Below are 11,927 nucleotides of genomic sequence, written 5' to 3' on the forward strand. Positions count from 1 at the left end.
TATCAATAGAAACAAATCCTGAGATAACCCAGGCGTTGGGATCAGCAGATAATTTTATTATTTAAAAATTGTGAAATAAGAATCATTTTCAAGTATATTCGAAATATTGACAATGTTCTGTATCAGAAAAAGTCTTAAAAACATTAAAAGTTGAATTATCACAGAATATATTCTCAGACAAAACAAAAAATTAAAATGAAAATTTATAGAAATAAGACATCTAGAAAGTCCCCTAATATTTGGAAACTAAATAATGCACTTCTAAGTAACCAATGAATGAAAGAAATACTACTGAAGGAAGTTAGAAAATATTTAAAACTGAATGAAAATAAAAACAACATATCAAAATTTGTGAGATGCAGCTAATAAAGGACTTAGAGAGAAATGTATAGCCTTAAATGCTTATCGTAGGAAAGCAGAAACATTTAAGATTAATTATTTAAGTTTACACGATGAGAAACTAGAAAAAATGAGCATAGGAAATGCACAGTAAGTAGAAAAGGAAATAATAAGGACAGAAATCAATGAAGTAGAAAACAGAGACTCAATGGATAAAATTAACAAGGCCAAGATTAATTCTTAGAGAATATAAAATGGATAAATCCATAGTAAGATTGATATTGAAAGAAAGAGAACAAACACACACAAAAAAACAATATCAGGAATTGAAGAGGAGATCCTTCAGACAATAATGACAGTAAGGAAATATTGTAAACAACTTCATGCCAAGAAATTTGACCATTTATATGAAATGAAAAAAATTTTTGAAAACATCATTTACCAAAACTCACTCAAGAAGGAATAGCCAGAAAAATCCTCAGCAAAGTACAGAAAATGGTCTTTTCCATCTAGGAGTATGCAAAGATTTCTTAGTCTGGAAACAGAAAGCAAAAAACATGAAAGAAAAAAAAAATGGCAAATGGACTTAATAAATATTAAAATTTTTACTCATCAAAAGACATTAAGGAAATGAATTGTCAAGCAACAGATGAGGAGAAAATGCTTGCACAACTTATATCTGAAAATTCATTTATGTCCAGAATATATGACAAACTCGAACAATTCACTAATAAAAGACAAACAGTTTAATTAAAAAACAGGCAAAAGACTTGAGTAAGCATTTAACAAGGGGAGATATACAAATGGCCTAAAAACACATCAAAAGTTGGGCCGGCCTGGTGGCGCACTGCTATAGTGCGCCGCTTGGGAGCGTGGCAGCGCTCCCGCCGAGGGTTCGGATCCCACATACAGACCGGTTCCCGCTCACTGGCTGAGCGAGGTGCGGGCGCAGCACCGAGGGTTGCGATCCGTTGCCGGACACGAAAAAAGACAAAAAGGAAAAAAAAAAAAAAAGAAAGTTGCTCAACAGCATTGATCATCAGTGAAATGCCAATTAAAGACACAGTGAGATATCACCACTAGAATGACTAAAATTGAAAAGAATGACCACCTTAACTGTTGATAAAAATGTGAAGAAATCAGGACTTGTACATGTTGCTAGTGGATGTATAAAATGATAAAACTAATCCGGAGAACTGTTTTGCGGTTGTTTTTTATAATCTTAACAATCACCCATGACCCAATAATTTCACTCCTAAAGTTTTCCCAGAAGAAGTAAAAACACGCCCTTGAAAAGCTTGCACAGATTATTTATAGACAGACACTGGAAATAATCTAAATGCCCATCAACAATGGAGTACATAAATAAACTGTTAAATATTCACATCATGTAAATGATGAAATGCTACTCAACAATAAAAAGGGGAACGATGTGCACTATCTCACAGATGTTAAAGAAGCTGGGCACAAGAGTGCATACTGTGTGGTTCTATTTCATCATGTTCTAGAACAGGCAAAGTAACCTATTAGAAGAAATATAAGATCATTGGAATCTGTGAGGAGGGCTTAATAGTTTGGAAAGATCTATGAAAGAACATTTTGGATGACGAAAATATTTTTATGTTGATAGGAGTATGAATTACATGGTTCAATGGGTTTATTAAAATTCATTATATTGTACTCTGTAGAGTTGTACATTTTACTGTATGTAAATTTTACCTAAAAAAATAAAATGAATGAAAAAATATGAGTAAGTTTTACATTGTGAAGATAATACATATACATTTATAGAATGAATGAATGAAAAAAAATCTGTCACAATGCTATGCAAATGGGCACTTACAGCCCAGGATAAAATATCCAGTGACCACACCACTCATGGATTCAAGGAGTGCTACCCTCAATTTGGACAGAAGTGAAAATGATACAATGTGACCAATGTAATTGATTCAAAACACACTTCTTATAGAGACACTGCTTTTTTAGATGTGAAGAGTTTGAAAAAGTGTTTTATGAAATATGACTAGAAAAACATCTTGGCAAGCACCTGTGTATACTTATTCATCCTCTGCTTTCTTAAATAAAGAAACAATTTAAACCCTTTTAGAAGGGGTAGGGCCAGGTGCTGAAATCACTCAAGACAGATCAACCTAGGGTATACATTTTCCTAACAGTCTACATTTAGGAGCACATCCCCAGGTAAAAAATTGGAAGGATGGAATGTTCTTCTCTTAGGTCTTCAGTCTCTATCTTCTCCAGTCATGCTGGCACAATAGACTTTTCACCTGAGGTACTTCTGCAATGGGCAAGGGATCCGTAAATTATCCCCGTGGCCATTATTCTTCATAGGCTCATCCTTTCTCCATTTCTGGTTTATCCTCCCTTCCTGCTAGCCAGCAGTGATGCTCCAGCAAGTGTCACATCTGAGTCCCTGTGGACTGTGCACCACTCAGAGAAAGCTCTGGATCAAGAGGGAAGCATCACCCAAGGATCAATCTGAATTGAATAAAGCATGTCCTGCTGCTCTTGCTTGAGGTTTACAAGGGGTCCTTCCTGATCGACGTACTTCTCACACTCATTACCCCCAGGGCAATTTTCTATTTGGCATTAGTCTGCTACATGCTGAAATAAACTAGTCTGCAAAACTACCTAAGACTATCACCACTGGATAACGGCTCTCACCATCTGCCTGACAGACTGCTGCTGCATACAATTATAAGTGGGACCTGCATCTGTCATTTGCCTCTACAGAGGCAAAGGGGAGCCCCAAGTGGGATACTTTTCAGACTCCCTTGTTTAGGGAGAATTTGATGATGTTGGTGCTGTCTCTGGTGGTCTCCCACCCAAGTAGTGGATCGAGCATTAAAGGTTTTCTCCTGCCCTTATAAGAGAACATAAGTAAACTCTTTCACCAAAAAAATGGCTGAAATGAAGTAGTAATTCATGTTTATTCGCACACACGTTTTCAGCTTTTGTTCTCCCTTGTTCTAAGCTAGCATACCTCAAAGAAACTCTTGGTGCATTTATTTCCAAAGTACTACCTTTAGAACGAGGGCACCTACATGTTCCTGTGAAAGTGCTCAAATCCACCATGCTAGAGCATGGGGGAATCTTGTCCCAGTGAGGCTTCTTAAAGCAGAACCCCTCACTCTGCCTTGAAATGCCCCTTGTCATGCGCTCTCTCTGCTCTTCTCCCTGGCAGCATGAGTACATCAACCATTCCCCTTCAGCCCTCAGGTTTGTTTTGCTCCGTATCATCTGAACCCATGGACTTGCAAGCTGAGCATACTGATTTGAGGCCATTATGCTACCATGCCATTAAATAATGCACAACTCACTTATCTACAAAACGTGATTTATGCATTAGGGAGTATGAGCCTCAGCACTAAGCAATCCAAATCCCTCTTTAATTATACTTGCATTACAAAGAAGGAAAAGTTACTTTTTTTTCTTTTTCAACTTTAGGAGAAATATGAAATGATTCTGAAAGAACAATGTTGATTTTTTTCCACCAACAAATGTATTTTTGCAATTTGTATAGAAAATCAAAGTATCTATTTGTAATCATCCACTATTCATAGTCTAGGAAAAGCTTTAAAAAGGCAAAAAGTAACCATTATTACATGCTAACTTTGTATTTCTTAACTCCCTTCCCCCTTTACACCTTCATTCTACAAACAGTAGACCTGAAGCCCCATAGACTTCTCTCCTACTGTATGTGATTGAAGATCATCAATCTAGCATTTCCTGATCCTGACCTCTCTCAGAAAGAAAGAATGTTTGTAGTATTTGATTTATAAGTTTCATGGCAAACATTAGCTATTTCTTGCTCAAAATATATAACTGGTGAATAAGCAAGAAGCACCACATTCTGACACAAATTTACTTCTTTTTATCCCCAAGGAAAGAAAATTTGGCCATCAATACAATCAGGTAATTGCCTCCCCCGCCCCCATGTGATTTGCAAGTTTCAAGTCATTTTGGCAAACTAAATGAGTCCAACCTGAAATAGAGGGGATTGTAATACAAGTATATGATGAAGTCTTGATATGTGATTGATTCCTGGAAATTTGTTTATTCATTTGTGTAAAGAATAGTTACTGATTGCCAGAAATTTACAAGGCACTATGCTAAGCATTTAAAGCTACAAGGAAAAACAGAAACAATAAGAAAACTTACACTTGAATATGTCTAAAATTACTAAAATCCTTAGAAAAGATGGCTGGGCTATGATGAATGAAGTCTGGGCACTACTGCCCTGACCTTAATGGATTATTAATTTATGCTTTTTTTCACCATTAAATGGTTAAATAATTTATTTAAGAAAGGTCTTCTAGGAATTCACATTTTTTGAAAAAATATTTACAAATGGGTAATGAGTATAATTGTGTAATGCAGTGCTTTACATGATGTCGAGTATGGACAAGGTACAGAGCAACTAGAATACTCACACTGCTAGTGGGAGGGAAAATTGTTACCACCTTTTAGAAAACAAATTGTAATTTTCTTGCAAAATTGAACATAAACACACTTTACAATTTAGCTGTAGCAGAACTCGTTAACACAACCGCTACAGCATCTAGTTGGGACTATGTGATGAGTACCAGCCAATGGAATGTGAAAAGAATCTCTATAAATGTCATTTTCAAACCAAATTGGTGATCTGCTATGTCTTTCCTGTAATCCCTTTGAAGGCCACTGTAGAGCCAAGTGCAGCACCATTTGGAGCAATCTGGCCAGGAGAACCAAACAACCAGCACTATTTGCATGGAACTTGCGGTGACTGAGAAGTAATGTTTATAGTGCTAGGTCAGTGAAATTTTGGAATAGTTTCTATCAGCAGCTGGTCTACTCTAATATATACCAAGCAAGTTCATTAGGTTTGTCTTTGAGAAACTCCTGTGTGTGCGCACGAGAAGATGTGTTTAGGAATATTCACAATAATATTGTTTGTGAGAACCAAAATAGGAAGACAATCCAAATGCTCTTTGGCAAGAAAATGGATAAATAATTGGCATGTATTCATATAATAAAATTCTATACAGCAGTGCAAGTGAATGAAGTCATTCAAGTGTATCACTTGGATGAAATGTAAGAAGATAAATATTGGATAAAGAACTTCATGAAAGAATAAATACAATGTGATTCTATTTACATAAAGTTCAAAATCATAAAAAATTAAACTGTTTAGGGATACATTTGTATGTAGTAAAATTATAAAGAAAATCAATATAGTGATAAACACAACATTATGAAATTAGTTACATCTGAAAGGAAAAGAAATGGGACAGAATTTGGAAGGGGCACGAGGGGACTTCAATGTAAATGGTAACATTTTCTTTGAGCTCTCTTTTTACCAGGTTATAGAAACTTAATCTCAGCAAACTGAAGTTCACCCAACTTTCCCAGGGTTGTATCTAAGCTGTTGGAGGCTCATTATAGTGGCAGAGTAGTAGAAGGGGTACATCTGACTCCCATGATTATTGACTGTGCCTATTCCTGATTAGACTTTCCTATTATGTGGTTCCCAATTGCCAGTACATGGATTCCTTTGAATCACCCTCAGTGCCACCTGCAAGGTCTTGCCAGTTTGGGCTCTGTTCCAGGCATTTCAGTCCCATTCTTGTATGCATTGGAATCACGCTGCTCTCTAAATATGAGGCTATCTAAAGTCTTGTGTTTCTTTTAGGAGCAGGAAGTCTAACTCTGCCTTAATATATATATTTTTTTCTGTGTTCTGAGTTATCTCAGGGCTCAGGCTTTTGAAAGTACAAAATTTTTTTTCTAATTTTCTGTTGTAACCTCCCTTTTTTGAGGATGTCATACAAGCTAGCGCCTGAATAAGGATAAAGATCAAGATATAAAGAATAGGTTAATATTTCCAGATCGTATTCCATCTAGGTATAATGCATTATTTTGATGGAATTATAGTATTAATGAGACTCTTCTCTTTGTGAGAAGCAAACAAATTTCCAAGCTATATTCTAGAAACAAAGCGTATATTAGTTCATTTTCTGTTGTTTATAACAGAATACCTGAAACCGGGTAATTTATTAGAAAACCAGAATTTGTTTCTTACAGTTTGGGAGGCTGGGAAGTACAAAGTCCAGGGAACACATCTAGAAAAGGCCTTCTTCTCAGTGGGGGCTCTGTACAGAGTCTTGTGGCAATGCAGGGTATCACATGGTGTAAATGACAAGGGCTCTTTTGTGTACTCTTCTTATAAAGCCACAGTTCATGCCCATGACAACCCATTAAACCATTAACCCAGTACTGCATGAATGACAGCATAGTCCTCATGACACAATCACCTCTCTTAAAGGCCCCACCTTTCAATACTGCCACATTAGGAATCAAGCTCCGAACATGAGCTTTGGAAGGAACAAATATTCAACCTTTAGCAAAGGGTGATTGCTTATTGTATAAAGACAAATAGACAGTATCTGGGAAAGAAAAGATGTACAGGTTTTTAGGCAGCTCTGCAGATGGGATTTTCTCAATCTCTCTTTCCATCTTGGCCCTCATGATCTCCCTCATTATGTCTACTCCCCTCTTTATTCCTGTACTAACATTTATTACCACTGGTTATAGAGTTTTATACAGATTCTCCCTCAAAATTTTTAGATGGAGATTATCTGACTGATTTAAGAAATTTCCTCCACTGAGCAATGCTCTTTCTTTTTGATCAACACACAGTCAATGGATAGCCTGCATTTGCACTGCCCTTTGTCCTGAGATGCGATCGTCCAACCAGTAGCCACCTTTACATAAAGAATAGCCTAGTACTACACATTTTCTGAATAAATAGGAAGCATAGTTTCAGCTAGACTTGAAGCTAATTATTTCAGATACCATTTCAAGGGCAGTCTGTCATGAAATCCAGAGGAGATGAACGAGACCATCAGTTCAGACAGGATGACATAGTTTCTCCCTGCTCCTTTCCTCTAAGCACAATATAATCTCTGGAAATAACATAAGAGTAAACCAAAGGAAAAATCTGAAAAGTGGTATGAAGAAGGCAAGTTTGTATGAGAACCCAAGATTAGAGGAACAGCAATAAGCAGTCTTTTGTTCATTCCACCCAACAAAAGAAGACAAATTAGACTCATCATTTTCTGATCTGCAGCCTAGCAACAGAAGCCAGCCCATATCAGCTTATTCTTCTGCAGGATTTAATGGAAATATCTCTGATATCAGGCAAGCCCAAAACTACCAACAAAGAGAATTGATCAGCCAACCAACGATAAATGGCTTTTAGGGAAATTATAGAACTAAAAAACACAAAAGCATAAGCAAATAATTGACTTGATGGTCTCAATAGTACAGTTGAGATCACAGAGCAGAGGACCAATAAACTTGAAAACAGATTAATAGAATTTACTCAAATCTGAAAAACATAGAAAAATAGACTTAAAAAATGAACAGAGCCTCAGAGACCTGTGGGTCCGTAATAAAAGATGTAACTTTTATATCACTGGGATTTCAGAAGTAGAGGATGAAAAAAGTGGGGCTAAAAGAGTATTTGAAGAAATAATGACCAAAAAGTCCCCAAATATGAAAAAAGCATAAACCCACATATTTAAGAAGCAAACCTCAAACTGGTTAAACTCAGAGAAATCCACATGACCATCATTAAACTTTTGAATACTAAAGACAAAGAAAACATCTTGAAAGCAGCCAGAGGAAAAGGACATATTATTCATAGGAAACATCAATTTGTGTGACAAAGATTTTTCTTATCTAAAACCATGAAGGCCAGAAGGAAGTGGGATATTTTTCCAGTGCTGAAAGAAAATACCTTTCAACTGCAAATTCTATATCTAGCAAAATTACCTTTTAGAAATTAAAGCAAGATAAAGATTACTCAGATGGAGAAAAACTAAAAGAATTTTTTTTGCTAGCAGACCTACCCATAAAGATTGGCAAGAGCAAGTACTTCAGACAGGAAGAAAATTACAAATAAATAAATAAACAAATAAATCCTGAATTATTAGAAAGGAAGTAAAGAGAAGAAATAGTATATATAATAGACTATTTTTAACCTCATCAGTTTTGTAAATCACATTTAATAATTAAAACAAAAATTATGATACCATCTGATACTCAAGATAATTATATTTTAAAGTGGGGAAGGTAAAGGACTTAATTGGAAATGAACTCTCCACACTTCACTTAAAGTGATAAAATGTTGTAACAGACTGGTGTCACATGTGTGGATTGTAATATCCAAAGCAACCATTATGAAAACTATACAAAGAGATACACTCAAAAGTACTTTATCTTTTTATTTTTTATTATTTTTATTTATATATATTTATGACGTACAGAGTTGACTATCAGTATTTGTATACAGTATGTGATGATCAAATCAATATTATTATCATGTCCATCATTATATATTGCAATTATTTTTTATGTCCCCTACCCAATTACTCCCTATCCCTCATCCTTTTCCCCCTTTCCCACTACAAGTAACTATAGGTCTGTTCTCTCCTTCTGGAAGTTCAATGTTTTACTATGGTCTTTCTTTCTCTGTTTCTTAGCTCCCACTTATGAGTGAGGACATGCAGTATTTCTCTTTCTGTGCCTTGCTTATTTCACTTAACATAATTTTCTCTAGCTCATCCATGTTACTGCAAATGGTAGAATTTCATTCTTTTTTTATGGCAGAGTATTATTGCATGGTGTATATACACAGCAGTTTCCTTATCCAATCATCCATCAATGGACATTTAGGTTGGTTCCATATCTTTGCTATTGTAAAGAGAGCTGCTATGAACATGGGAGTACAGGTATCCCTTCAACATGATGATTTCCATTCCTTTGGTTATACACCCAGAAGTGGGATTGCTGGATCATATGGTAGTTCTATCTGTAGTTGTTTGAAAAACCTCCATACTATTTTCCATAATGGCTGCACTAATTTACATTGCCATCAACAGTGTGAATGAGTTCCCTTTTCTCCACATCCTTGTCAGCATTTGTTATTCTCAGTCTTTTTGATAAAAAGCCAGTCTAACTGGGATGAGATGCTATCTCAATGTGGCTTCGATTTGCATTTCCCTGATGATTAGTGATGTTGAGATTTTTTTCACGTACCTGTTGGCCATTCGTACCTCTTCCTTTAAAAAGTGTCTATTCAGCTCCTTTGCCCATTTTTTAATAGGAGGGAAAATACAGCCTCTTAAGTAAATGGTGCTGGGAAAACTAGATATACACATGTAGAAGAATGAAACCATACCTGTACCCATACCTCTCACCATATGCCAAAATCAACTCAAAATGTATTAGACTTAAGTATAAGACCTGACATTATAAAACTCCTAGGAGAAAACATGGGGGAAACACTTCAAGACATAAGACTGAGCAAAGATTTCATGAATAAGACCCCAAAAGCACAAGCAACAACAACAAAAATAAACAAATGGGATTATATCAAACTAAAAAGCTTCTGCACAGCAAAGTAAACAATTAAAAGAGTGAAAAGACAACATACTGAATGGGAGAAAATATTTGCAAACCATACATTGGACAAGGGATTAATATCTAGAATATACAAGGAATTCAAACAACTTTACAGAAAAAAAAAACTCAAAAGAACTTTAAATAAACATACAGTCCAAAAATGTTGAAATATCAACTAGGAAGGCAAGAAAAGAAAAACAGAGGGACTAAAAGAAGAAGAAACAAACAGAAAATAAAACATAAGATTGGTTGCAGCATGTCAATAATTACCTTAAATGTAAATGGAGTAAATACACTGAGCAAAAGACAGATATTAACAAAGTGGGAGATGGGAAATGACTCACCTATATACTGTTTATAGAAAACTCACTTCAAATTAAATAACATAGGTAGCTTGCAAGTAAGAGAATGGAAAAGATGTAACACTCAAACAGTAACTTAAAAAAGAGAGAAGGAATATTTATATTAATGACTGATAAAATAGACTTCAGAGCAAAGAAAATTGCTACAAAGAAAGAGACATCACATAATGGTTAAAGGATCAATCTAGCCCAAACAATGATGCTAAATGTGTGCACACCAAATACAAGACTCTCAAAATACGTACAGCAAAACTGATGGAGCTGAAAAAATAAATTCACAATCATATTTGGGGAACAGCCACCAAGATACCATATCCTGATCCACAAAGCAAACATCAATAAATTTAAAATAATTTAAATTATATGTAATTAATTTAATTACAGGAATTCTGCATCAAAATTAAGTCAGATTAGCAAATCTTATTGAAGATTTTCCAAAATGGTCACAAAAATAGCTATAAAAATGTAGAAAAATTAAGAATGTCAAAATGACACTAAAAACTAATATTGCCAGAAAACCTGCTATCAGGATGTGAGAAAAATTTTCACTAACGGCAAAACTAAGGGAACAAGATTGAAAAACAAACTCCTGCTGACTTGTGCCCCCAGGCTGGAAAAGAGAAAAATCTCTATGCTGATAGAAAGATACATTGTTTCTCCTTTACTCTCTGTTCCCTGGTTTAGAAAAACTATTTTTCGGCTCAACCACCACAAAACTTGTCAACCATCCATACACTTTGTGGGTGCTAGTTTTTGAGACAAGCTAAAATATTTTCCTTCATTACTATAGTAGTTATATAATGCTTCATAACAAATTATCCCAAAACGTGACACATGAAAACAACAATCAGTTCTTACCTCACAAAGTTTCTGAGTGTCAGGAATCTGAGAGCAGCTCACTTGGGTTGGTTTTGGCTTGGCGTCTTGCACAAGACAGCAGTCCAAGTGTCAGCCAGGGCATCAGTCATTTCGAAGCTCCACTGATGCTGAAGAATCCACATCTAAGCTCACTCACGTGGCTGTTGGGAAGCTTCTATTCCTCACCAAATGGCTGTCTCCACCAGGCTGCCTGAGTGTCTTCAAGATGTGGCAACTGGCCTCATCTAGAATGAGTAATCCAGGAAAGAGAGAAAAGAAAGAGAATGAGAGGACAGAAGCTTTGGAATTTCTGGAATTATATTCCATTACTTCAGCTGTGTGCTGTTGGTCTCACAGAATGCTGTGGATTGATTGAACTCAGTGTCCTTCAAAGTTTATATATTAGAAGTTAATTCCCACTGTAACTGTTGAGAATGGAAAGCCTTCTTGTCGTAACTGAAAGGTGGGGTCTTGAAAAGGTGACTGGATTGGAGGACAATGCTGTAATGAGCGGTGGTCTGGGTGCATGGTTCTGAGGGCTTTAAAAGAAAAGCACATGAGAGGTTAGTCTCTGCTCTGCCATTTCTGCCATGTGAGACCCCTGGGTCACTGTCGCCACCACCAAGACTCACCAGATGTGTTCCCTGCACTGCAGACTTCCCAGCCTCCAAAACTGTAAGAAATACATTTTGTTTTCTTTATAAATCACCCAGTTTCAGGCATTTATGTTATAAGCAACAGAAATAGAATAATACACAGACCAATTCTGGCACAGTGTGGGTCAGGACTGCTGAAGAGGGTGGATACCAGGGGGCAGGAGCACTGGGGCTACCTTGGAAGCAGGATCTCACAACCCCTCATCAGTAGCACTCTTTCTACAACCAGTTAGAGCCTGTGTGACTC

This window comes from Galeopterus variegatus, unplaced genomic scaffold (assembly GCF_000696425.1).
Source record: "Galeopterus variegatus unplaced genomic scaffold, G_variegatus-3.0.2 Scaffold43, whole genome shotgun sequence".
Classification (NCBI taxonomy): Eukaryota; Metazoa; Chordata; class Mammalia; order Dermoptera; family Cynocephalidae; genus Galeopterus; species Galeopterus variegatus.